The sequence below is a fragment of the Equus caballus genome, chromosome 3, assembly GCF_041296265.1.
Source record: "Equus caballus isolate H_3958 breed thoroughbred chromosome 3, TB-T2T, whole genome shotgun sequence".
NCBI classification, from domain to species: Eukaryota; Metazoa; Chordata; class Mammalia; order Perissodactyla; family Equidae; genus Equus; species Equus caballus.
The window spans coordinates 1,362,601-1,389,123 of NC_091686.1; the positions used below are offsets into that span (position 1 = coordinate 1,362,601).

At 45.2% G+C, this 26,523-nt stretch overlaps 3 long non-coding RNA genes across 3 annotated transcripts; 2 read left to right on the plus strand and 1 right to left on the minus strand.

Annotated features, from left to right (window-relative positions):
* Nucleotides 1-606: 606 nt before the first annotated feature.
* LOC138923557 (uncharacterized) lies at nucleotides 607-986 on the plus strand. Its single transcript, XR_011437292.1, has 2 exons — nucleotides 607-688; nucleotides 802-986. It is a non-coding gene; the product is annotated as an uncharacterized lncRNA (long non-coding RNA).
* Nucleotides 987-4,826: 3,840 nt separating this feature from the next.
* Nucleotides 4,827-6,907, plus strand: LOC111772737 (uncharacterized). The gene is made up of 3 exons (XR_011437291.1): nucleotides 4,827-4,966; nucleotides 5,044-5,131; nucleotides 5,520-6,907. It is a non-coding gene; the product is annotated as an uncharacterized lncRNA (long non-coding RNA).
* A 9,695-nt stretch (nucleotides 6,908-16,602) lies between these two features.
* On the minus strand, nucleotides 16,603-19,081 carry LOC138923555 (uncharacterized). Its single transcript, XR_011437289.1, has 3 exons — nucleotides 18,953-19,081; nucleotides 18,409-18,865; nucleotides 16,603-16,738 (listed from the first exon to the last, which is right to left on the minus strand). It is a non-coding gene; the product is annotated as an uncharacterized lncRNA (long non-coding RNA).
* Nucleotides 19,082-26,523: the final 7,442 nt, after the last annotated feature.

Genomic DNA, 26,523 nt, shown 5'->3' on the forward strand with positions numbered 1-26,523 from the left:
TAGAGAATCTCAACCACTGTCCAAACCGTGGTCCCAGCTGGGGCAGTGGTAGGTCTTGGAGTGTATTAACCTTTCTCTCCTACTCTTTGATCTCCTGTCAGTGCTCCCCATTGGTCAGACCCAACAGAGAGCTGGAGGACAAGCCTGCTGCGCTCCACAGAGGTCAGCCTCCTGGGATACAGGGCAGGGTGGAGAAGGATGGAGAATGGGTCTCCAGGGGCAAATGGAGAATGCCCAGCTCGCTACCCAACATAAACTGTGTCTATCATCAGTCTATCATTTCACCTTGTTTCTCCCCACCCCATCGTGCATTTACCATTATCTGAAACTGTCTTATTCATCTATTGTGTGTTTACTGTCTACCTCCCCCCAGAATAATGTGATTTCCATGGAGAAGGGACCATCTTATTCACCACTATATTCACAGTCCCTGGCACATAGTAGGTGTTCAATAAATATTTATGCATGGAAAAAAATGAATTCACGTTCAGAAGCCAAAACACATGCTCAGGCCCAGGGTACTCCCGGCTGGTTTTTCTCCCTTCAGAATGCTGAGAGATAATCAGCTGGGATGATCTGTGCCATTCCAGAATTAGAACTCCTCTAGGACCTCTGATCCACCCTCTCTTCCCATACTCCCCCATCAGCCAGCTGCACTCCTGGCACAGCAGTGATGTTTCATCCGCAGGTGCCTCTGCCATCTCTCCCAACTTCCTACCCCTGAGACCCAGCTCCACCTGCCTCCCCCTGAAGCCTCTCTGACGTCTGCAGCCTTCTTACCCTCATCATTCCTCTTCACAGACGTGCCCATCGCTCCTACTGCTCACCTATTTCTCTAGACCTGTGCTGGCCTGTGCAGTCACCACTAGCCACACTATCCATCCAGCACTTGCATTGTGGCTGTCCAAACCGAGATGTGCCGTACGTGTAAAGCACACACCAGACTTCAAAGAATTAGTGTGAATAAAAGAATGTAAAAATCTTGATTACATGTTGAAATGATAACATTTTGGGTACATTGGGTTAAATACAATATATTATTGACTAATTTCTCCTGTTTGTTTTCAATATAGCTACTAGAAGCTTTAAAATTACATATGTGGCTCACATTGGATTTCTGTTGGACAGAGCTGCTCCAGACTAAATGTCTCCGTGAGTGTCGTTTCATTTGCCGCAGCATTCCCAGGGCTGGTGCAGAGCCCGGTCTGTCGTAGGTGCTCAGTAAATACCTGTTGACTAAAGAAACACTTCCTACTAGGTCTTTTCCCCAGGGGATCACAAGCTCCTGGAGGAGAAGGCAGGGACCCTCTGTCTGCCTCACAGGTAGTGTGGGTACGCAACTCTCAAGCAGGGCGAGAGCTGCCTATGGCATGTGTTTGCTGAATGAAGGTCGTCAGGGAGGTGCATGCCTGACTGAGGCTCCAGAAACGACACCTGGCGGGGCCTGATGTGTGAAATGGGAAGAGAAGTCAGAAGACCAGCCTGGAGAGTAAGCGCCATTGCCTCCCATTAAGGATAACTCGCAAGAGGGTCTTAGAAGAACACAGGGCTCCTACAGAAGAAGGGCAGCACCCTGACCTGTTTTGCTCAGCCAGGGATGTTGCTATGTGCCAATTTTCTTGACAGGAAGATGCTAGAGTCTGCCGGCTCAGCACGTTTTTACCTGACAGAGGGGGAAAATACGTAAACTTTTCTGCTGCAGGATGTTGTAAAAGGAAGAGATACCTGCTTCTCCCCAGAGGCAGAGCTTGAGCCAGACGTTCTCGTGAGCGCTCTAGAATTGTTATTTCATAAATCCCTTCAATTCCTCTGCGAGGCAGAAGTATTACCAGCTCTGCTTTCCTGATGAGGAAAGCGAAGCTCCAAGAGGTAAAGTAACTTAGCCAAAGTCTCAGAGGGAGAGTGGCAGAGTCAGCAGTGGAACATAGTTTTCTTGACCCTTTCTCCAGTGTACTTTAACTATACCACACTGTCTCTATCCCTCAATTGAAAGAGAGAGAGAGAGAGACGGAGAGAGGAAGAGAGGAAGAGACGAAGAGAGGAAAGCGGTGGGGAGGGAGACAGAGAGAGTTTCGAGGTCTGTGATTCGTTGGTTTATTCGTGTAGCTCTTTGATACTAGAATTTTTCAAAGCAGTAAAGGTGGGCTCTGTTTCAGAGCACAGCTATGTGACAGGAGCCCAGTTCCGGAATTCTAGAATCAACATCCATAGTTACTTCTCTCTCTGTCCAATCACTGGCTTTGTGGGTCCCCAAGCATAACACTTCCCAGTTCTCCGTGCCCTTCTGTAAGATGGAGAGCTGAGATGTCATGCATGTTCAAGTTTCCTGGTACACATACGTAAAACACCATCTGTCGGCTGTCTGACCTGGCACGTAGACCACCTGTGTCGGTCAGTTATTGCTGCATTACAAAGTGCCCCCAAAGAGATGCTCACTCACATGCATGAAGATCTCTGATGTGCTTCTGCCTCACAGATCTCAGCTCAGAACCCTGACCAAAGAGGCCTTGGCCACCCAGGGCATGTTCTTCTCATGTCAATGGCAGGAGCACAAGGGGGTAAAACCAATCCCTCAAGCATCCCTCAAGCCTCTGCTTGTAGTCCCATCTACCAACATCTCATTGGCCAAAGCAAGTCACATGGCTCAGCTCAAAGTCAAGGGGCAGGGAGACTGGATGAGGTGGGTAGGAGGAAATATTCCTTAAGAGCAATCTTATCTACTGTGTTCCTTTGTCTATCTGGGCCTCAACGACTGTTGGTTTCAATGACTATTTGGTCAAAGTTAGAAACACACATCATGCTTAAAGGATAATACTGGGTATATTCTTGATTTGTGAAATAATGCTACAACAGATTTCTATTGCATTCTAGTTCATTACTTCCTTGATTTGAGTATTTCACAAAGTCAAATCCCATCTCTGAAACTGAACAACTACATTTGATTTCATGCAATCAGCCAATGTATAAATCCCATTTCCCATTACCAAGGTGGTAAAGAAACTTACCCATAGCATCAGGAGTGAGCACTCTTCTCCAATTGTAGTTTTCTTCCTGCATGAATTATTCACAACAAAGGCTCTCCTTATAAATCTACTCACTTTTCCATGGCCTTCACAGATTTTAGAGCTTGCTACTTTTCTGAGTGCGTTGCATGAAGGTTTGCTGCATTTAATGGCAAATGGATTTGGCATGTTCATTAGCCAAGTAATCATAAATATCCAGGTGCCAGTTATGCACAGAGTGCTGTGGCAGGGGATCAAAGACAGACTGAGTGGAGGGAGGCACTCCCTACCCTCAAGGGGCTTAGAGTGTGGCTGGGAAGTTGGGATGCTCATCCACGTTGACATAGACTAGCCCTGCCAGCCTATAGTGTACATGCGACTCAGGTCAGGCTGTCACAGAAAATATCACCTTACGTTCCACAGTTTGGGCTATGGAACGAATGTTTTTGCACATGTTTCTCAAACCTGACCTCCGCAGTTTGGGTCTCAGAAGCAAATTTGAAATTTTGAAGACATTTCTGTTTTCTGAAATGATGGGTTTAAATCTCTGCTCAGCAATGCGCAGGCCTCTCTGGCCTTCCTTTCAGCTGAATTTCTCACCTTATAAAGGGTATTTTTATCAATTTATGGAAAAGACTAATTTTGTTCAATGAAAGAAGAATAAAAGCACTAGATGGGAGGCAGTCACCTTGTTTTCAGTTTATGTTTCATTATGAATTTCCATTGCATCTGACACTCTTGCATTAAAAAAATCTTCAGATACATCATTTTGGAGTTAAGGTAATCTGTCTGCAAATTTGACAGAAAATTCGGTAAGGCTGGAGATCCATCATACAGACATAATTTGCTACTGCTCTGATCACTTTCAGTAAAATGATCCAATTATATTCCACATGGCTTATTATCAGCCTCTCTCCCTCCACCAGCTGAAAGAGGGAAAATAGTGTCATGTTATGAGTTAATGGCTAAAGCTTGCTTTGTGCAACTCAGAGTCTGATTTTGACAGTGAATTCCAGGGGACATCAAGCGCCAAACCCTGTAATCACTTATGTGCTCAATAAATACATACTGATCCCGTGCACTACACAAGACACTAGGCAGAGAAGGCAGAGGAGTAACACAAAAAGGAGTAAGACAGGAGGGCCGCAGTCTCAGCACGTGCAGTTGCTGAGCTGCTGACTGACGGGAACAGCTGAGGTGAGCAAGAGAGGGCTCGGCAAACAGGAGGCGGCAGGCCCCACCCGCTCAGCTCCCGTTACCTAGCAGCCGGCACACAGGTAAGATAATGTGGTATGGCCAGATCATCTAAACTTTTAAAAGAAGCCAAAAACCTGGGCATTTGGTGAAATCTCCTGACTCGAAAGCCTGTCTATTGGCCTCTGGGCTGCTAATTGGGAGCCCCTGGTAGAGACAGGGTTCCTTCCCTCAAGGAGAGCGGGCAGCAGCAGACACAGTCACTGTGACACAGTGCAGAGTGAGATGAGCGGTGTGACAGATGCATCTCCAAAGTCCCAAAGAAGCAAGAAGGAGGGTGGAGTCCTCCAAGCATGGGTCTCCTCTTATGAGACATCTGTAAGCTGCAGGCCCTCTTTCCTTTGAAGACCCCACCCCAAGACATGGTAATCATATTAAAATACATCCAGTTCTCATGTTAAATAGAATGTTTTGTTGTCAAAGTTTGTTTTCAAAATATTATTTTGATTTTTCAGTTTTCATATTTTGGAACTCATTATTTTTTCCCCTCCACTGCAGGTCTCAAACACTGTCATAGGCTCATGAAAACCCTGAGAGCCTGATGGATAAAAATACTCCTGGAGTCAGGAATGGTGTCATAGATCTCGAAAGCAAAGGGTATCTCCACCAGTAGAGAGGGGGCTGAAGGGCTTTCCAGAAGAGGCAAACAGTGGGAGGATGTTCAGGAACAGCCTAGAAAGGATAAAGTATTCAGCCCTTGCCAGAGACAGGTTAGAGAGAGATCTGGAAATATAATTAGTAAACAAATTTTGGAGACTGGATGTGGATTTTAGACTCTATTCTCCAGGCCATGAAGAGCCACCGATGGTTTCTGGGAGAAGTGTGACCTGTCCAGAGGACTGCATGTGGGACTGGCCCGGGAAAGCTTCGAGGAGGTGAACCTGAAACTTGACTTTGAAGAATGAACCTCAGAGCAGAGCTTGGTGTAGAATTCACTTGCTATCTGCACTCACTCTGCTCCCTGTGTTTCTTAATTCTGTCTTGTCACTTTGCTTTTCAAGGTTCCTTGCTTTCTTTCTCTGCCACCATGTTCCCTATAACATGTGCTCCTCCTCCCTCTTGAGCCCCAGCAATCTTGGCACTGGCCTTGCTCTGTCTGGCTTTCTCAGTCAACATTTCTTTCATTATTAAATTTGCTTCTCTCAAAATACATTTTCAAATGTTCATACTATAGCTTCTCTTTCTATCATAGGAAAAATTTATCTTAGAGAACTTTAACACTGAAAGGGACATCATAAACCAACTACTCTTCATTTCTTCAAGTTCAGAGTAAAGGAAACTGGCTTACACAGGAAAAGCGACTTGCCTAAGGTCACTGGAATCAGAGCCAAAGCTGGAAGAAGAGTCTGTGTCATCTGGTTCGGGTAAACTGGCTTCTCTGTACCTGGCCACCTCCTGTGGGTATAACCTGGAGATTAAGCTGACAACTACACAGCAGCACGAGCTTTCAGACACTAAGAAGAGACACAATGGCCCTCTGAATGAAGATTGATGTCCCCTAAGACAATCCAGGAATACTTTCAGTCATGGGGCCCTGGGGTTTGCAACCAAACTCAGTTGTCTTGGGGTCAATTAAACTGACCTTTGGAAAGCACTCTCCATGGACTCTCCAAGTCAGTCTCTGATTTGCTTTCTTTTTTCATCCTTTTCAAACACAAGTGAATGACATAAATTTTGTGACTGATAAGCCTCCCTTTTTCTGATCCTCCAAGAGAAAATGTCTGGCCCGGAAATAACCATTTTTTTAAGACTGCTGTCCATTCTTGGCAAAAAAGTCATGTCAAACATAGCCCTGGGCTTCCTCAAACTTGCAACCTGCCTTCCGCCATCATTTTAACAGAGAGGGCTTCCCAGACATCATGAACTTTGCATGTAATCTTTGTTTGTCTTTCAAAGAGATTTGGGGCTGGATTTTCCATGACAGTCTGTTAATGTCAACATAACCATTGGTGATATGTTGTGTTGTGGAGGCAGTGGAGGTGAGCAAAAGAGCCATCGAACCACCCTAAATGGACCAGTCCCACTTACTCTTCCGGCATTGTCTTCAGATAGCTATCACATCCCTTCCTGAAGACGTCCAGGAGGGGACACACCATGCCTTGACTCTGTGGCCTCAACCTGATGCTTTATCATTAGACCTTCACAAAGCTGATTCTCCTGCCAAAACTGTAATGCCTGGAACATTCGTTTACTCTCTTCCTTTCTCAGGTCAGTCCCTAAAACAAGGAAATGGCTGCTCAACCTTGTTCCTCTCCTTGCGTTCTTGCAGATGACCACTGTTTCTGTTGCGACCGGCACCAAAGGCTCTCGAGGGTACAGGCAGCTTGCAGGGAAGGTTTCCTTGGACTCGTGGCCCCAGATCCTCCTCCTGGGCTGCCTTTCAGACATCCACCCTTGGAAAGCTGGTAGCTCGCTTCTCTGCTGCCTCTTCACTTCTTCGAGATGCCAAGGAACCTACTGCATGCAAAGTGACAGTTCTTGCCATGTTTGAATGTGCACTTACAGTTCCTAATTAAATAATAACTTTCACAGCACTCTGCTGCTCTAAGCCTGAACAGCATTTCCATTACCTCCTCTGCTAAAGTAAAAATTACAGGCCTGTCATTTCCTGGATTTTCTCATAAATGCAAGCATTAAATTATACCTACACTCATCCATTAGTAACTTCTCTTTGTAGTGGGTGTTTAAATGTCTTATAATGACTATCCTATCTCTCCAACTTTCCATCCCTCTCAGAATATTAATGAATTCCACCTTGTTCTAGAGTTCCTGTCTAGTTTGTCTTCCAATTTCTTGATGCAATAGGAATTTGATTTTATAAGGTTCTTTTTTCCTTCTCTTTGGGAAGGGAAAAGAGAAACATCTTTCTTATGCAGAGTTCCCATTCTTCTTTGAAGGGCAAGAACCTGATAGAAGACAACTCACCTTTCAGGTTTTATATTTTTCTTTGAGCAGAAGTACAGACAGTTTGGGTCCAGTTGCAGACAATTGAGTCCCTTCATCTGGGGTATTTAATTATTTTTTGCCACTTGATCACACTTTGATGACAACACATGTTCTGGGTGATTTATTGACTCTTAGTCCTCACAACAACCCTATGTTCCAATTTTACAGATAAGCAAACTGAGGCAAAGAGGTTAATGGACTTTCTCAAGATCACGCAGCTGGCAAGTGTCAGACTGAACCCAAGCAGTCTGGCCACAGAGTCCACATATCTGTCAGGGTTTTTTGAGTTACAGGTGACAGAAGCTCAACTCAAATTAGCTACACAAAAAGGGCTTATACAACCACTCCTTGAAAAGAACCAGAAGGGAGTTTCTCTCTGAGACAACTGAGGCTGGGAACTTTGCCCTCAGGACTCTATCTCTGATCTCCAGGTGTTTCTATATCTCCTTCAGGTTGGTTTCTTCTGCAAAGCAGGATTCAGGGCTACCAATTATTTCTTAGCTGACATCAGCCCAGCTTCACAGTGAAAAGAAGGCTCTTAGCTCCATGCTCCAATTTAAAAAAAGAAAACAAACAGGAAAGGATATTGACTGGCCAGATTGGGTCACATGCCCAGCCCCTGGACCAGTCACTGTGGCCAGGAGGGTGAGGTACCAGGATCATTCAGCCTGGGTTAAGCGCCCATCCTTGGAGAAGTTATTGTGGAGTAAGAGATAAAGTAGCTTCTGGCAAATCACATTTTAGAGTCGTGGAATAAGAGAAAGACAAGACAATTCCCTAGAAGGGGGAGAGCAGAGTTTTGCCACCGGAATAATTACCGCAAGCTGAACAGCTTCAGGAACAGCAGTTATCTTACCCTTTATATTTCTCTGAGTTTTCTAGTTGTTCCTGAAGTGGATAGAACAGATCCACAGATCTGCCAGCACCAGACTTGCAGGTCAACGGTCAGCTGGAACTGAGGACCAGGCGCTCCCTTTAGGTGGCATGAGGACAGTCCACTTGGCCAAAGCTGCCATCAAGACTGCTTTGCTCATTTATGTGGCCTGCCTTATCCCTGTAGGCATTTGAGTTGGAGGCGAGTGGCTTAGTGTGTCACCAAATAGCACAGTCAGTCACTGGGATGACCAACTGGAACATCCGTTTCCTCCATCATCTTTGGTCAACAGCCCATGAAGAAAGCTAATTCTTTGAATAAGAAAGAGGCAAGACAAAGGAACTGGCAGTTAAAAACAAGAGTTTTCTTGACAGAATGGCTTATGGCATTTGACAGAATTTTTCAAGGCGCAGAAAAACAAGTTTGACAGTGTGCGTTTTAAGCAGAGATGGGTACATGGCACTTTGAAAGTCAATCAGTGCCAGCCTTTGTGTGGGGTGGGAGTTGGGAGGGAGGGGGACTTTGTCTCTTTCTCCCTTCTTCTTTCCACCCAGAGCTTCAGTCTGCCCTCTTTAGATGGCTGCATGAAATAGGAAAACCCATTTCCCTCTTGTTCCCACAAATTTCCAGGGCGCTCTCTACCTTGACATTCCCTTTGTGAAAATGCCCAGCAGCTCCTGGAAAGCCAGGGGCCCCGGGGCATCTTACAACGCTGAGCCTTTCAAAATATAGTTCTGGAGAGTCTTTGCTGCATAAACCGGAGGCGTTTTCTAGCCAGATGCCTATTGAAAAACTTTGAGAGCTTAGAGAAAAGATTTTGTTTTCCCTGAGAGGCTGGGACGGAATGGGCTAGTAGTGGAAACACAGGATGAAAGTTTTATGTTCCACATCCAATGTTCATTTTTCTCCACATCCGAAGCTGTAAAAAATATAAAGAGCTTTGGTGGGAAGGAGAGGGCGGACCCTGAGCTGGGAAGTGGAAAGCGAGGGAGTAGGAGGTAATCACTTAGGAAAAGACATCACATTGGTCAAGCAAAAGTGGCTCTTCCTAGTCCCCTCTCACTGAGCACCCCTGAGAGGATGAGTCTCTTGCTTCCTTTTCCGGGATTATTGCTTCCATTATCACGCTTGGGGCAGAGAGTAAACTCGGCTGCGGTGCTGGCTGTCTCCTTCCGCCGTCCCTTGTGGAATAGAGCCCGTGTTTGTGGAGCAATTCCGTGTTCCCGACGGCTTTGCGGCTCCTCTGGGCACAGTTGTCCTCCCTGCAGCCTGTGTGATCACCCTGCTACATTCCGCAATGATTTTGGTGTTCATTTATATGTTTTCCTCTCATTTCGCCAAGAGGGAAGAAGCGGTTTACTGCTCCCCGGTCGCATCCTCGCCGAGTCTCAGCTTAGCTGAGTTTTAGATCATCTTGTCCAAACTCTCAGTTTGCTGATTATTTCAAGTCAAGAAATACTTCCTTTACCAAATTCAGCTGTTGGCCAAAAGTGAATGAGAATGTTTTAACTTTCATTTTCTTCGAAGTTCTTCAAATTTATAACCTATGCTCAAGGTCATGCTCAATCTAACAAGTGATTGTCTCTCACACCGGATTAGTCATTTGTCCAGCCAGCCAGCCAACCAGCTACTTAACAAACATTTTGTTGAGTGAATACTGTGTGCCTCACATGAACAGTGTCATTACTCTTTCCAGCTGCAAATAATATTTCCTCGGACAAAATATCAGATCATATACCCATTTGTTTCATATCTCAATTAATCCCAGTGACCACATGGAATCAGCGGCATCACACAGCACGGGTATCAGTTTTGGAACAACTGAAGAAGCGGCTCGCCGGGCAGTCACTGAGTGTATAACTGGACGCTTCTGGAGAGTACTATTCCCAAATCTGCAGAAGTAACGTTTAGTCATGGAAGTAAAGTATGACTAGATTTCTTAAAAAGAAAAACAAAAGGAAGAAAAGCAGGGAGAGGAAGAGGGGAGAAGAGGAGATGTGAGGACATTACAGACGTCCCTGTGTTAAGGCCCCTTTGCTCCCTGTGCCGGGTCTGCGTCCCCTCCTTTCTCTCTAAAGGCCACCATTGTTATGAGATGAGGTTTGCAGACCATCTTGGAGGAATTTATTAAATACACACAAAACAGGGCTACATACTTCTCCATTGGTAGATAAAAATACATGCATTCCCTGATTTTTTTATGGCAAGCAATTTAAAAAATTTCCCACAGTTTCAGTAGAAATGAACATTACTTGGGTCATTTATTCCTTGCTTTTGGGCATAAATGTGGAAGATCATGGTTAAATATCAGTGCTTCAGGTGGCAGCAGTGTCTGGGCTCAGGTCAGAATGTTGGCATAAATTTAGAGAAATATAATTTGCCTAGATCAATTAAAATTTAAAACCATTCGCTTTTGCAGAGGGTACTACGTGATCACCTTTCCCCGGGTCTTTTCCTAGTAGGGGCTGGGGGTTGGGAAAAGCAGCCCATCACCACGCTGATTTCCACAAGCTAGCCTCTCGAACTACACACTTGTTCTGAGCTCATGCTCCCTGAATTGAGAACAGAAAAACTGCCACCCAGGGAAAAATAACTTGAACAAGAGAAAGCCTTAAAGCATGGGGCTGTCACTATAACAAGCCCAAACTGGAGGTGGTGGAGGCATGAAGAGAGGGCCTTAAGTCACAGTGTTCAACTTGCTGTCACTGACAGGAGGCTTTCCTTTCAGCCCTTCTTTCACATCCTCACCTTATTCTGTCTTGACTTTTGGCTTCACTCTGGTAGCACAGAGCATGATAAATGCATTTGCCTTTAACACAGGGGCTCATTCTTCACCCTCTGCCCCAGCTATATCACCAGCTCTGCCCCCCAACATGGATTAAGAAAACACGGGTGTCAACAATGACATAGCCATATATTAATATACACAGAAATTTTCAAATTGGAAGTCTTTAAGCTTAAAATATATGCATCTGAGTTATAAATCAGCAGGATTTATAGATATGTTCAAATAATCTATGTAAACAAGAATAATCATGCATGTTATCCTAAGAATCCACATTAAATTATTCATCTCTACAGCTGATTTTCCAATTAACCCAGAGTCCTTTTCTTCAAGATGCTTATTTTGAGAGTAATGATTGTTTTGGGCCTTTTTTTTTTTTTAACAGTTTGTGTTTATTATAAAGAATTTAAGCAATGCCAAATCTACAGAGAAGTAAAAGAATTACCCCAAATCTAACCCCTAGAAATGGATATCATTAAAATAAGGTGAATATTTTTAAAATTACAAGAACATCATTCCAAATTTCTCTTTCTTTTTTGTATATACACAGATGGGAGGCCAGATAAATCAAGTAAACTACATTTCATGCTATTTTTAAAAAAGAAGTTTAATTTAGTTTTACTTGAATTTAGTACGAAAAAAATGACATTAAAGAAATTCATAAAAGAATTTATGAATTTCAAGTGAAAGTTACTGTACCAGTACGGGTATTAATTTCTAAAAGAGTTTTTAGATTAAAATAATAATGATAATTAAAACTTGAAAATGTCATATTTTTTTTTAGCTATGTCAATTGTAAATCACATTTATTTACTCCACTCTATGGAAGATTTAGAAATCAGTACTACCCTTCCCTATTTTTTTAGTTTTGCTTTTTTTTTTTTAATTTTCAAGGCTTAACATTTGCAGGCTGTTGTATAATTATAATTCCCAATTTATTTAGTCTTGGTTTGTGTTGAAGTGACTCTCACGTTCAGAACCTGTGCTTTTTCCTTGGCGTCTCCGCCCCTACTTCTTTATTTTGACTTCTCTTAATTGGCTGTATTTTGTTGTTGGGTGTTCATTCCCAGAGGACTGAGGGTATTGTTTTTTCCATGGTTCTTTTCAATGAGAATCTCAATCTGTTACTGTTACAGCTGACTGACATCTTGTCGGAGTAGAATAGGTGTGTTAAATCCAGACCCTGAAAGCCTTGGACAGAGATGCTGGCAACATCTCACTCAGACTGTTGGGTTTCAGTGGTCCCATTGCAGTCACATATAGAAAAAGAAGGAAAAGGAGGAAGAATGTGCTGGGGTAGGGGGTTGGAATGACTCCCTGGGAGCTGGATGAGGAAAAGGTACCCTGATCCTTTGTGGTTGCTGAGGAAAGGCTATCCATCAGAGGGTGATCCCCGTACTTGTCCCAGCTCTTCCATCAGCTGCACATGGAACCCAAAGGAAGAGGACAAAGCCCCCACGACAGGACAGGATGTGAGCAAAAACCAGCCTGCCAGGGAACAAAGGAGGAAATTCTGCCACCTGAAATCCAAACCCCCTTAGGAATAAAGCTACGTAAAACTCAGCTACCTAAATGGAGCAAAAGCAAATGAAAAGAGGCGGTGAGGGTAGGAGGGAATGAAAAGCTGCTGATCAGGCACAGCTGGTCCATTCACAGCAAGCTGAATATCTCTCAATTCCAGGATGAGCTCTGCTCTTGAAGAACGTTCACACTCATTTTCTCATTCAGTGCTCACAGCAACCCTGCAAGGTTGACAAGACTAGCTCTGTTTTACAGACGAGGACACCAAGCTGGGAGACGGTGGTGCTGGAACTAGGTCCCCACGTGCTAATCCGGGTGGGGTTTCCTATGTGCTACCCCTGGTATATTCAAAAGACACAAGGCGGGTAAAACTGGAAGAGCTTTAGACACCTTCCATTGTATTTTTCTTTTCTTTTGTCTTTTGCAAGCTGGAGGCTGGGCCGATTCTGTAGTGAACATCCATCAGCTTTGGCTGCCTTACATCCATCCCTTTCTGTGGAAGATTCCCTATTCCCTATTGGGGGAATTATCCTTTGCTTCTGCCCATTGGAGATAGTCTTGGTGAAAAATAATTCCAGGTGATCGCTTTTCAGTACAAAAACTAAGGAAGCCAAATCCACTTCAGGATAGCTGATAGGACAGGTGCTCTCTCCCCAGACCTTGAATCTGGAAAAGTGCTGAAAGGAACAGTGTAAACGGTTGAAGGGCATTCATCATGGCAGTGGTGGAGATGCTGGTGGCCATGGCATCCACGCTTGAGAGAGGACAGCTCCTGCCTGTTCTATCTTTCCTGTAAATCTCCATTTGTGTCAAGAGGCCAAAGTTGCTTTCTGTTGCGTGCTGCCCAGAACCCTAACTGACACAAAGGGTTTGGCAGGGCTTATAATCTTTCCCAAGTTCCAGCCCCCTACTTGGTCACTGAGGCCCTAGATGGACAGGCAAAAAATTGTAAAAGGAGTAGAGAGGACTAGATCCTCCTTGGGCCATGCAGCTACAGATGAGCAGATGCTGAGTTTGGCAGACATTCAGCAGTCACTGGTGAATCAGAGTGAGGGGACCCTGGAGCTTCCAGGATGGTGGATTCATGGCCAAACAGAGGAGTTCTGGGGGGACTCTGGGACAAAAGGCTGCATTAAGCTGGGATTGCCTGAGGGAAAGGACACAGGCTTTGTTCAGGAACATTCCGGAGTTGCCTCTCCATCACAAAGCTTGTTCAAGGTGTCATTTGCTCTTGCAAATGATTCCTTGCACCAGCAGAATGGCAGGCATCCTGTAGAAAGGCTGTCCTCCAAGTCTTGCTGCTGTGTGCAGCGGAGATCCTTGAGAGAGCCTGCCCAGAAATGTCAACCAGTTGGGTCTGAAGCACTCACCCCCGACCCTTCACCAGGGCAGCGTCCACTCCTTGGGCTGCCCATAAACCTGCACTTTCCATCTTATGGCTGAGCTTTCTTTGCAGAGCACTCAGTGGAATGGCCTCTGTAAGTCGTGCCTAGGAGCACACTTCACTCAGGCTCTTTCCTGCTGCCCACGGGATGAATGGCGACCACTTCCCTGATGCTGTGGGTTTTCTGCTTCTCTCCTCTTTTCCTCCTCTTGCTGTACAGGAAAAGCAACATAGTTCTCCTTGTGGGAGTCGGTGTTAAATGAAAGAGCCAATTTGGCCGAAACCCAAAAGCTTTTATTTTACTTTATTCATTCTTTCATTCTTAAGAAGGCTGCTTGCAAAATAGAGATGAGAAACAACTGTCGGGTCTACAGCAACAGAAGCAGCAAATGCTTCTCTCCTGACTCCCCCCATTGTCTTTCCAGCAACTCTCAGTCTGAGCCGCAGTATGTGGGCCAGAGAGCTGTTCGACGAGAGGGACCCCGCTGTTTTCGGTCTTTCCTTCCTAGAATGGAGGCTGTTTGCTCCAGTTGCTGCTGCCTCTCCATGGCCTAGAAATGTGCCTGACAAAGGGGGGGCTCAACAAATACGGTAGAAAGGAAGTGGTGTGCACCAAGTGGTGTGAAGTGGCAAAGTGTCTCTTTTCCTGATTTTCTTAGCATCTGGAATAAAACGTAGACCACGGAGGGACTTTAGTGATGTGCTCCAAAGGCTTCATTTTATGATGAAGATGACCAGAGAAGTAAAAGAATTTGCGCCCTCCCCATCCACCGAGTCACACAGCTGGTTAGTTGTAGAGATGGCACTCAAACTAGAGACTCCCAGATAATTCTGTCCAGACCACAGAAATAGAAGTCCTTCTAAATTATTAAATTTTCAGGCTATATTAGAAATATATGATTTTTAAATTTAATTTTATTGTGGCAAGAACACTTAACACAAGATCTACCCTCTTAACAAATTAAGTGTACAATACAATATTGCTAATGATAGCTAAAATGTTGTACAGCAGATTTCTAGAACTTATTCATCTTGCTTAACTGAAACTTTATACCAGTCGGTTAGTAACTTCCCATTTCCATCTCCCCACCCCACCCCCCACCCCCCAACCCCACCCCCAGCCCCTGGAAACCATCATCCCAATGTTTGATTCTATGAATTTGAATATTTGAGATATTTCATGCAAGTGGAGTCATGCAGTACTTGTCCTTCTGTGATGGCTTATTTTATTTAGCACAACGTCCTCAAAGTTCATTTGTAGAACTTCCCTCTTTTTTAAGGTTGAACAATATTCCATTGCATGTATATACCACAATTTCTTCCTTTCTTTCTTTCTTTCCTTTTTGAGGAAGATTAGCCCTGAGCTAACTACTGCCAATCCTCCTCTTTTTGCTGAGGAAGACTGGCCCTGAGCTAACCTCCATGCCCATCTTCCTCTACTTTTTACATGGGACTCCTATCACAGCATCGCGTGTCAAGTGGTGCCATGTCCACACCTGGGATCCAAACTGGTGAACCCTGGGCCGCCGAGAAGCAGAATGTGCACACTTAACCGCTGCGCCACTGGGCCAGCCCCCTACCACAATTTCTCTATCCGTTCATCTGCTGGTGGATATTTAGGTTGTTTCCACATCTTGGCTATTGGGAATAGTGCTACAGTAAACATGAGATGCTAGCATCTTTTCAAGATCCTGATTTCAATTCTTTTAGATAAATATCCAGCAGTGGGGTTGCAGGATCTTATGGTTAAGAAAAAAGGAAAAATGAAATGGATGGTCTTAACTCCCAGATTTTAAGAGGGACTTAATCAATCTTTTTGAATGAATTAATGTTGAAAGAATTACTTTGACAACTGGATGAGCTGAAGAAGATTGACAAAGGAGTCTGAACGCCGTATCATTTGAGAAACAACTGAATCGGGAGCCTGAAGGAGGAATAATGGGATTCAGAACTGCTTCTGCACGTATTTATCTTTCCTCCCCTGCAAACACTGAGCACCAAGTGGGCACACCAAAAATATTTACGGGGTGAGTGAAGTGATAGGTTTCCTTGGAAAAGAAGGGGCTGACTTACTACATGCTGCTTCAGAAAGCTCAATGATAGCTGATGAGTAGAAAAGTTTCGAAGAGCTGGCTGTCTTTGGGGGAAGTGGCTGGCACATGTCGGAGCTGAAGAACAGTGCTTCCCAAACCTCCACGTGCTCGTGAGCTACCTGCAGGTCTTGTCAAATTGCAGCCTCTGATTCCTTGGGTCTGGTTTGGAGCTGAGATTCTGCTCGTCCACAAGCTTCCAGGGATGCTGGTGCTGCTGTTCCTGAGTAACCCTTTGGGCAGGGAGGACAATGATGAAAGTCCTCAGAGACGTTAGTGTCAGTAGCCACTTCCATCTCAAAGAGTCCTTGAGTGCTGAACCTTCCACAAAAAAGACAAAACTGAGAAATCTGGTAGGGTGTGATTCCTAGACATTCAAATTCATCTTTACATTTATGTAAATCCAGAGGTCTCTGTGCTGGGAATTGTGATCAAAGGAGGGAGGAAGTATTTGTGTTTTCACACCAGAAGAAGGCATTCCTGGTGACTATGATTCTGCTAAAATACTCAGCATATGTATACTGCATTTCACAACAAACCCGCTCAGTCTAACGCATTTAAACCTGTCAAATGCTTCACAGGCAGAAGACACATAACTCAAGCAGAGCCCAGAAGACTCTTAAAGCCCTCTGCTCTCAGCAAAAGGAGGCCTCTCAGACTCCCACAGTGTCTCTGTTAGGTCTGTTTCTCTGAGTTATCAGCTTCCCATCCAGATTTTCACCCTGATGATGCTCCTCCACTTGGCCCTGGAAAGCCCGAGAAAATTGTCCTCTGGTCCCTTGAACTGACCGCCGTGGCCATTCCTGACTCACCAGATAGGAGGCCAGTCTTTCCTCACCAGCGGTCACTGGATTGACAGCTTCTGATTAGGGGAGGTGCAAGCTGATGGGGAAGGGAGAAGAGGAGGAGAGAATCACAAAGTTGAGCACATGAAACCTGCCAGACAATGGACCAGGCTCGTCGCACACATGTTGCCTAATGCTTCTTGTACCATCGGCAGAGGGCAATGGAGGGGAAGATAGAAACAGAAGTTTACTGATATGCACAGACACCAAGTACGAGTAAGCATTTCCCAGCGTGCTCCCCATACCTCTACACACAGGTCCAACTTTGACTATGTCCAGAAATCTCCCACTGTCTCTGGGGGACCAGGCTAGACACCAAAGCGTGCCCAGATCAAGGCTGCCTGGCTACACGAGGAGAATCTAGGGATGATGGCTCCGAACTGTGTTATTTCCCTCCAGAGCCATCTGCTCCCAGGGGAGGGCTGCAGAGAGCAAACGCAGACGTCTTGCCAGGATGCTGCCCTCACTGAAATTACAGATCCTCTTCTGGAGCCTGAGGTGCCAAAGTATGAGTGCCCACGCCCAGACCAAAATACTGTGACTTGAAGACTGTCTGATTTCAGGTCTATTTCCAATCGGGGAGAAATGAGTTTTTGCTTTTTTTTTTTTTCAAAGTGAAAGGGCTAAATTGATAAACAATGATGCATGTCCTTTGTGGACAATTGCTCACACTGGCAAAAAATGTCCAAGATAAGAATGACAAAAGTAATAATAACAATGCCACCATGACCTTTTAGCAACACGCAGGAAATCACTCCCTCAGCAGGGATGCATTTTTCTAGCTTTCCTGCTTTTTAGCTGCAGGAAATAAAGGAAGCATCACACACTACCCTTTAATTCACCATTTACCCCATCCAGTTTCTATTTCCTGGCAAATTAAATAGATGCAATTTACAGGCTTTTCTTACTTTCCTTGCTCCTGTGAGCTCTGTTTTCAAAAGCCTCTCAGCTCTTCCCCTACCTATCCCTCCACGTTTCTAACTTGGCTCTCCCGAAGAGGGCTCATATAAGTATTGCTGAACTAGAGTAAGGTGTCCTGTATGTAGTAGGCGCTCAATAAATGCTGTGTGGGATTAAACAGACGTGCCGACAGCTCCTTATCTTGGTCTTAGCCCCGTGGAGAGTTACAGAATCTGGGTAGAGGTGCTGACCATACCTTCCCCTCAGCCCCCATCTGGTTTTCTCTCTGCCACGATCGTTTCCCGACTTGCTATGGAGAAGCCACCTCCTCTCTGTATCCTCAGAAGAGCTTTTTCCCCTAAGTACCATGTTGGAGATGAAGCACGGCATCTAGCCCAGCCCATCGCAGCCATGGCAGCCTTTTCAACACAGGGCCTGCAGATCAAATGCAGGGGAACTTCTGATGGGGCCGACCTGGCAGGGCCACTCTGCAAGAAAGGAGTCACATGCTTGCAAAATGGGGGCAAGGGGCCAAGCACACTACTCAAATCCTCTGAAATCACAAAAATATTCATGGACTGAAATAATCGTTGCTTTGTCTTTTCTCTCTTTTTCCCTCTCTGTAAACAGCTCTCTCGTTCTTGGTTCTACTCCCTGACCACAGCGGCCCCTAGTGGCAGCAAGCTGGAACATGCAGGACCACAAAAGGATCCCAAAAGGAAGGGCTTTAAGAGTTTCAACTGTTCTAAATATGTCTCTAGACATGAATAGGAACCTAAACATCCCCATCCCTCCCTCCCTGCTCACCTGCATTGATCCAATTTTTACTTCTTGGAGGATGAAGTTAGCTTTTTGGTTTTCAACACACACAAATGCACACAAATGTAGGCTCACACCGACACTGTGTGGGGTGGGGGAGGCAGCCGGGTCAGGGAGCCCCTGGGTGGGAGGTGCAGAGCTGGAGACGGGTGAGAAGAGGGTGTGACTCAGCAAATTCACTTGTCCAACGTGTCCTGTGAAACTGGGGCCCAGCTCTGACTTGATTTTTGTCCAGAAGAGTCAACTGTCAAAGAGTGAGGGGTGGGCTGAGCAGACCTCACCTGGGGCCTCACGATCCCTCCTTTTATCCTCATGCCCTCACCAGCAGCTGCCACCAACCAAGTGAGAAAAGCACCACAGCACCCTTGAGAGAGAGCCCTCCATTAGGCGGCAGAATATCTCTTCTCTTCCCAGGCAATCACTTAACGAAACCTCGAACTCCTACCTGGGATGACAACATAAACAACCTTGTTAACAAACTCTAACTGCAAAAGCTTATTTGAAACAGCATCCCAGGGGAGTCCTTGCATACCTGACCCCAGGCCGTGAGTTGATGCGAAGACTCCTGTCCTTTCTGGGAGTCTAAACAGTCCCCGCAGTTCCCCTTCTGAGCATCAAAGGCCGGTGGGCAGCACCAGCCCGCTCGCTGGCGCGTCTTGGGAGGGCTGGGAAGGGAGGGGAAATGGATTTGCGAACGCCTACTGAGTGCTGAGACTGCTGGCTGCTGCTTTCACTAAGCTTAGTTCACTCCAGACGTGCGCAGAGAAAACCAGCGCGTCAAGAACTTCTCTGGGCGGGAATGGACGCTTGGAGGAATGAATTGTAACTCTTGATCTTGCCTTTAAGGATTCTCTGCAAATGTTAAAATTGATTCAAATACAACTGAAACCATGTTGGGTGATCAACTAATATACTCTAATAAAGTTAGCAGAAGAGGTGTTTGAATTAAGTTCAAGAGAAAAAAAGAAGAAAGACCAGCCCTTATACTTCCTGCTTTAAATTTTAATATCGCATACAGGACAATTCCCCCAGGGCTTATTACAAAGACTTGGAAGTTGTTAAACCCACGGGAAAAGCCCAGAGCTCTGGACCTTGGAGGAAAACATGAGTTAGTCGGTAGGCGGACAGGAGACCCTTTTAACCCTGTGTGACGCTGGACTTGGTGTGGTCTGCTTCTCAGCCGCCTGAAGGATGGGTGTCAGAGCAGACAGGCTGGGCTCTCACGGCTTAACTTCCAAGCCAAGATCAGGAGAGAAGGACCTAGGCATTTTAAGAAGCTGAGCCTTCTCCCTTCATCCCTCCTGTCAATCTGGATGTGAAAGATTGTCCCCCTTCCCACATGGCCTTTGGTTGCTGAGGCTTTGCTCCTCCCTAGTCCCCAGATGTGGCACACATGAGCTGATTCCACCTCCTCACCAGCCCTTCTGCAGGCTGCGTGCACTGAACCGGCCTCGGGGAAGCTCAGCATGCTGGACGCCCTCTTACCAGCCAGGTCCATGAAACCACTCAGGCCTTCCCACAGCTGACCTTTCTCTCCGAGCTGTTCTCCTCATGGGCCTCCAGAGACGTGGCTCCTGAGTGAGTCTCCTTTCCTCCTCTGCTCTTCCTCATGTCCCTCAATCCATCCCCCATGAAGTGCTGATTTGGTAGCAGACATCCAGTCTTTATACCAACCCAGTACCCACTTTCCCTTCATCCATTCATTCCACAAATACTCACTAAGTGTCTACCATCTACCAGTCATTCTTCCAGCAAAGGGGATACAAGAGTGAATCAAACAGACAAATGAAATAAAAAAAGAAGGAGCTTGGACTTTGATCCTAGGGCAACGGTTGGCAAACTTTTTCCATAAAGGACCAGATAGTAAATATTTTAGGCTTTGCAGGCCACATGGTCTCTGTAGTAACCACTCAGCTCTGTTGCTATAGCTCAAAGCCGCTCGGACAATGCATAAACAAATGCAGGTGGCTGTGTTCTGATAAAACTTTATTTACAAAAATGAGTTGTAGGAGGAAGGGATCTGGCCTGTGGACCCCAGTTCTAGTAGACTAACAGCACCTCCAATGTTCCTTTGGGCAGACACCATTCTCTACCCTCCATTCATGTTTGGTTGGGCCTGAGCCCGCTCCTCAGGCCTGAGGGCGGTTGTGTGACCCAGACTTGGGCAAAGTCATAGTGATTGTCACAGGGATGGGCCCAAGACCAATGAACTGATGAGAAACAGACTTGGTTCTTTTGCTGTAACTGTTGGGAAAGACATGCCCTCTTTCTGTTGGGATTCTAAGCCAACAGAATAAAGCCCTGGGGCTATCTTTACCATAACACAGGGAGAACACACCTGATAATGAAGCCATCCTGAAGGAAAGTAGAAGGAAGAATCCTCATGTCATCCATAACATCTTGGAGCACTTGATTCAACCACGCAACCATGTATGAAGCCATATGTGTCTCCCCCTGTCCCTTTGGTTATTGAAGTCGATAACTGTTCCTCCCTTCTACATTTTCTTTTCTTAAGCCAGTTGAGTTAGAGTTCTGTCACTCGTAACCAGAGTCCCGACTGATACAAAATCCAAACCCATTCTTTTTTATTAGCATATCTTTTTTTGTATTAGTTTCAGGTGTACAACATAATAATTCGATATGTCTATATATTGCAAAAAGATCACCACAATAAGTCTAGTTAGCATCTGTCACCACAGGTAGTTACAAACATTTTTTCTTGTGATGAGAATTTTTAAGATCTACTCTCTTAGCAACTTTCAAATATGCTGTACAGTATTGGTAACTATAGTCGCCATGCTGTCCCTTTACGTGGCAGGACTGTCTCATTACTGGGACTTGTACCTTTTGACCCCTTTCACCCATTTTGCCCACCCCTCACCCTCCACCTCTGGCCACCACCAATCTGTTCTCTGTATCTATGGCTTGATTTTTGCTTTTTGCTTTTCGTTTCTTTTTTAGATTCCACATAGAAGTGAGATCATATGGTATTTGTCTTTCTCTGTCTGACTTGTTTCTCTTGGCCCTCAAGAGGTCCAGCCATGTAATCACAAACAGCAAGAGTTCCTTCTTTTTTAATGCATGAGTAATATTCCACTGTATATATGTGATGTTTCTTTATCCATTCACCCATTGATGGGCACTTGAGCTGTTTCCATGTCTTGTCTGTTGTAAATAATGCTGCAGTGAACATAGGCATGCATAAGTCTTTTCGAGTTAGTGTTTTTGTTTTCTTTGGATAGATACCCAGAAGTGCAGTTGCTGAACCATAGTCTCTTTTTAATTTTTTGAGGAACCTCCGTACAGTCCAACCTTATTCTTGAACTTCCTTTCTCTTTACTCTACATACCTTTCCCAGACATTCTCATCCACCTCAAGTTTCTGTGGTCACGTCTATGCAGATGATCCTCCTGTCTTTATTTCAGGCCTTTACTTTAGCACTGGGCACATATTACCTACTGCCTTCTGGACATTTCTGCTGAGACATCCTGCAAGTATAGCGTGTCTTAAAAACGAACAACTTGTTACGTAACCTCATCCCCCCAAATATCTTTTCCTATGTTTCACAATAATACTAGAAATAATAACACCAACTGAGCTATTACTCTGTGCAAGGCCCTGTAGTAGGCATTACATATACATTATTTGTGATCTTCTCAACCAACATGCAAGGCAGATATTATAAGATCCACTATACAGATATGAAAACTGAATTTGAAAGTCCAAGCTCACTTGATTGGTAAGTGACTGAGCCACAGTTTGACATCCTGCCAGCTTCCCCAAATCCTAAATCTTCCACTGTGCCTGGCTGGCTGCCTTTCAGTCTGGTTAATAGCACCACCCCCAAGTCACCCAGGCCAGGACCCGCAGGTCACTAGGGCCCATTGACTCTTCTTCCAGAGCATTTCTTCCATCTTTCTCTCTCTGCAAAGCCTTTGTCGTGGTCGAAGTTCTCATTCCTGAGATAATACAATAGCCTTCTAAATGCCCTCTCTTTCCCCACGTCCTTCTCTTCCACTCCAGTTCATACCAAACTTCATTATATTATAAATCCAAACCACCAATGAGGAAAAATCAAAAATCTCTGCATCTTGCCACTTGCCTGCTCAGAAATCAGCAGGTCTTCCATTACGTACAGGATAAAAGCCAAGCATCTTAGTTTGCAGTAAAGACCATTTTCATCTCTTTCTTTCTTTTTTTAAACAGCTTTATTGAGGTATAACTGATATACACAAAAACTACACATACTTAATGTATACAATTTGATGAGTTTGAACATATGCATACACCTGTGAAACCATCACCACAGTCAAGATAATAGACATTATTTCTAAAAGTTTCCTTGTGTCCTTTTTTGTCTGTGTGGTAAAAACATTTAACATGAGATGTACCCTGGTAACAAATTTCAAATTTTTGGGTACACAATACTGTAGTGTTAGCTATAGGCACTGTGTTCAGTTGGTATGAGGTTTCACTTATACACGATGAATAAGTTCTAGAACTCTGTTGTGCAACATAGTCAAGGCCATTTTCAATCCAGCCCATGACCAGCCTTTTAATCTTCTCTCTTACTGACCCACCATTTAATATGGTCTTGATCTAGCTACCACTTTCAGGACATAACAAATTTAATCTTCTTTTCTAGAACTACGGGACCGCCTCAGCTTGGCATGATCCAACTGCTATCAGCCTCTCCTGCAGTCCCTTCTCAATTCTCAGTTCTTCCATAAAGCACTCCTGAATACTTGAACCCGCTCTCATCTCCATCCCTCTGGACTTGTTTGTCCCTTCTTGAGTTGTTGTCTTGTTTCATGAGTTAACACGTACGTTGTTATTTAACTGCATCTTGTTTTCCAAACGAGGCAGTGAGTACCTAGAGGTCAGGGGCTTATTTAATCTGTCCACAGTTCCTACCACGTTTATTCTCTCAGCTCTTCTCAATGTCGGCTTCACATTAGACTCTCCAGTGGGGCTTTTAAAAGATACAAACGCCAGGTCCCTTGACCAGGGATTTGGGTGTAACTGGCCTGAGGTGAGGCCTAGGCCCAGGATTTATTGTAAATCTTTCTGGGTGGTTCTAATGTGCAGCCAGTATATCACACATGCTCAGAAAATGGTTGATGGATGTTTAATTGATAGACTTGAGTCCAGATGTGGGCCCAAGTTTCATAATTAATTACCCCAAATTTATTTGACTGCTATAACAAAGTGTATAACCCAACAGACTTAATAAATATTGTGTGGGGCTGAAGATGATGCTGTCATTGATGATGATAGTGATGATGATAAATACCTGAAACAAATTCCCTCTGGTGTTTCTAGTCTCAACGCCACTTGACAGTTCCCCAGTAAGAAATCAGGTCAGCCTCAGTTCCATCTCTCTTGTTCCCTAATAGGCACCTTGTGCCTTCCCAGGCACCCCACACAGGGCTTGTTGCAAGACAACTGCGTCAGTGGAGCAGACTCATGGGGAATAACCCAGTTCCTCCTCATTCCCGAGGCTACAGTTTATAAAAAGCTTAGTTAATTTGTCATTCTGATGAACTTTTGGACACAACTAAGTTCTCTTCTTAATGAGGCCTGGCTCCAAGGGAAAGGGGAGGGACATACCTTTTAGTCTATGGCCTAAAACGTTCTTGGAAGAAAAGAAGTTTGCGTCAATGGTTGTCACCAATTGTTCAGAGAATTTGCTAATGAGGGTGGTGTCACAGCTCCATCTGCTCATGGAGTAAGGAGCTTTGCTCCATTCTGTGAGTGGCACCCACCCTAACCTAACCAAGCATCTCACAAATGCCCTCAGAGCGTCCACATAGATGGTAAGGGAGTGTGGAGGATGGCTGGCTCGTTACTGCTGGATTGGAGAGAGCATCTTTATCCGTGAAGCAGCCCCCACAGTCTGGGGATCAAAGCAGTATAGCGGTCAGGGGCACAGGCTCTGGAGACAGACTGCCCAGGTTCAAACCCCACACTGACCTCTGGAAATTGATTTCAGCTCTTCAGGCTTCAACTTCCATATTTCTAAAATAGGATAATAATAGTAAGTAATAGCAACAATCCTAGAATGTTCTGGGTCAGGGCAGAGGGAAATTGTGGAAACTATGGCACTGAGGGGCCTCTGTAGCTGTTGTGTGATAATGATGTTGGCTCAAAGCCTGGCTTCTTGCAGCCTGGCTGCTGTTAAGAACACTCCTCATTTGGGGCAGTCAGCTTCTCATCTGATTGACCCATGGAGGGTAATAGGGACTTTTTTGTCCCCAAGCCGTAGGACAGACCGCTATCTTAATTAGGATCAAGTCAGAGAAGCAGAAATCACTCTAGATCTTCCAAAGAGAAGCAGCTTAATACAAGGAATTGGTGACACAGGCAATGCAAGAGCCAAGAAGCCAACCCAAGGACAGTGAGGTGAGCACAAAATTAGCAAAGGCAGGAAGTCACTACCACCTGATGGCTGGAAGGACGGTGGGAAGAGATGAGTCTATAGCGTCCAGAAGCCAGGCCTCTGGTAGGAGCTAAAACCATGGCACCGCTGCCGGGAAGGACCTGGGACAATGGAAGGAGGGACTGCCTGGTGGAGGCTGAAGCAGTGTTGGAGACATAGCCATTGCCACAGACGCCATAGTAAACAGAGGGAGGTGGGAAGAAATACGTTGGCTTTTCTCCTCCTCTCATCCCAGCCAGGGAGCAAGGAAGTCTGTGAAGTGCATTTTCCCATGACACCGAGGGGGGAAAAAATGCATGGAATGGATCTGAGAAAAGCAGGTCGTTGACAAGCATAGCCTCCTCCCCACTTCCTAACGCACTGTCTCCCCTGGAGCCAGCCCAGAACTTTGTCTCTTTGGGTGAATTAAAATGCAAAAGGGCATTTCTCCTCTGGGAAGTGTCAGAAGGTACTGAGTAAACTGAGTTAGAAGGGTCCTGGAACCACACCACATACCCAGGGCCACTCTGTTAGGATACAGAATACTATAGAGAGCAGACAGGGGAATGGTGCTGGAATCAGGGAATTAAATCTGCTCGTTTTCTTTAATTTTCTTCTGCCTCAGTTTTTTTTATTATTAATCTGGGATTTTTCTTTTGTGTTCTCCCATACATTTTTGGAAGATTAATTTAAACCAAATCTGTAGGTTCCCAAGGGGCTAATCCATTTTTATGATTCTTTGAACAAAGGACAACTACTATTTCTTACCAACAGAAAGGCACAACTTTTTGAGTTAAGAGCCCAGAGTTTGCCTGCCTCCCTGGTAAGCTAGAGGCTTGAGGCAAGGTTGGAATCAGCACAGGCTGAGTTTCTTGTGGGACTTTTAACAAAGTGGTAAAAGAAGGAAGAAAGAGAATGGCCTTTGCCACATGGGACCCTCCTCCCACCCTGGTTCTGTGAAAAGGGCAGGTTTCCCCTCAGCCAATGGGGAAATGCATAATGGGGGCGGGGGGGCAGTTCTGCTGTGAGAGAAGTGAGCCGTCCGTCTTCCATCTGCAGTTCGGAAGCTGGTACCTACCAGCAGAAACTAAACCACGGCAGAGGCTGCTCAGGGCGCTGGGAGCCACAGCTAGTGCTGGAGATGCCAAATAAGCCCAGCAATAGGGGAGAAAACCCTGGATTTTCCCTTCTTCCTACCCTTCGATCCTGGAGTCTGAAGAATCAAAATGAAGACTTTAAAATGACACAATCTCAGAGCTGGAATGTCTGGCCTTCAAACAAATATCCCCTCCCTTAATGCTGTCCCCTGCACTTCCTCCCCCAGAACTTGGATGCTGTGAGAACTTGTCTGGGGCTGCGAGTTCACTGTCCTTCCATCCTCTTGGTAGCTGGCCAGTTAGGACATTTCTTCCTTTTACTGGGCCAAATATGTCCGCAGGCTTCCAAGAAAAGAAGGGCTGGTGGGCTCCCTGCCTGATAACACTTCCTGCACTTACCCCGCTCCTTAGGTGTCCTCTCCCCTGGCCAAAAAGCCTGTTATTCTTATAACAGAAGCACCGCATCCAGCTTTTAGTTTTATGTGTCTGCCTGCTAAGTGTTTGAGCCAGGTTTATCCAAAATTTGTCAGTGTGTAAACTGATGTTCTTTTGTAGGGCAGGTGGGGAGAGAAAGTTCTGTTATCAAAT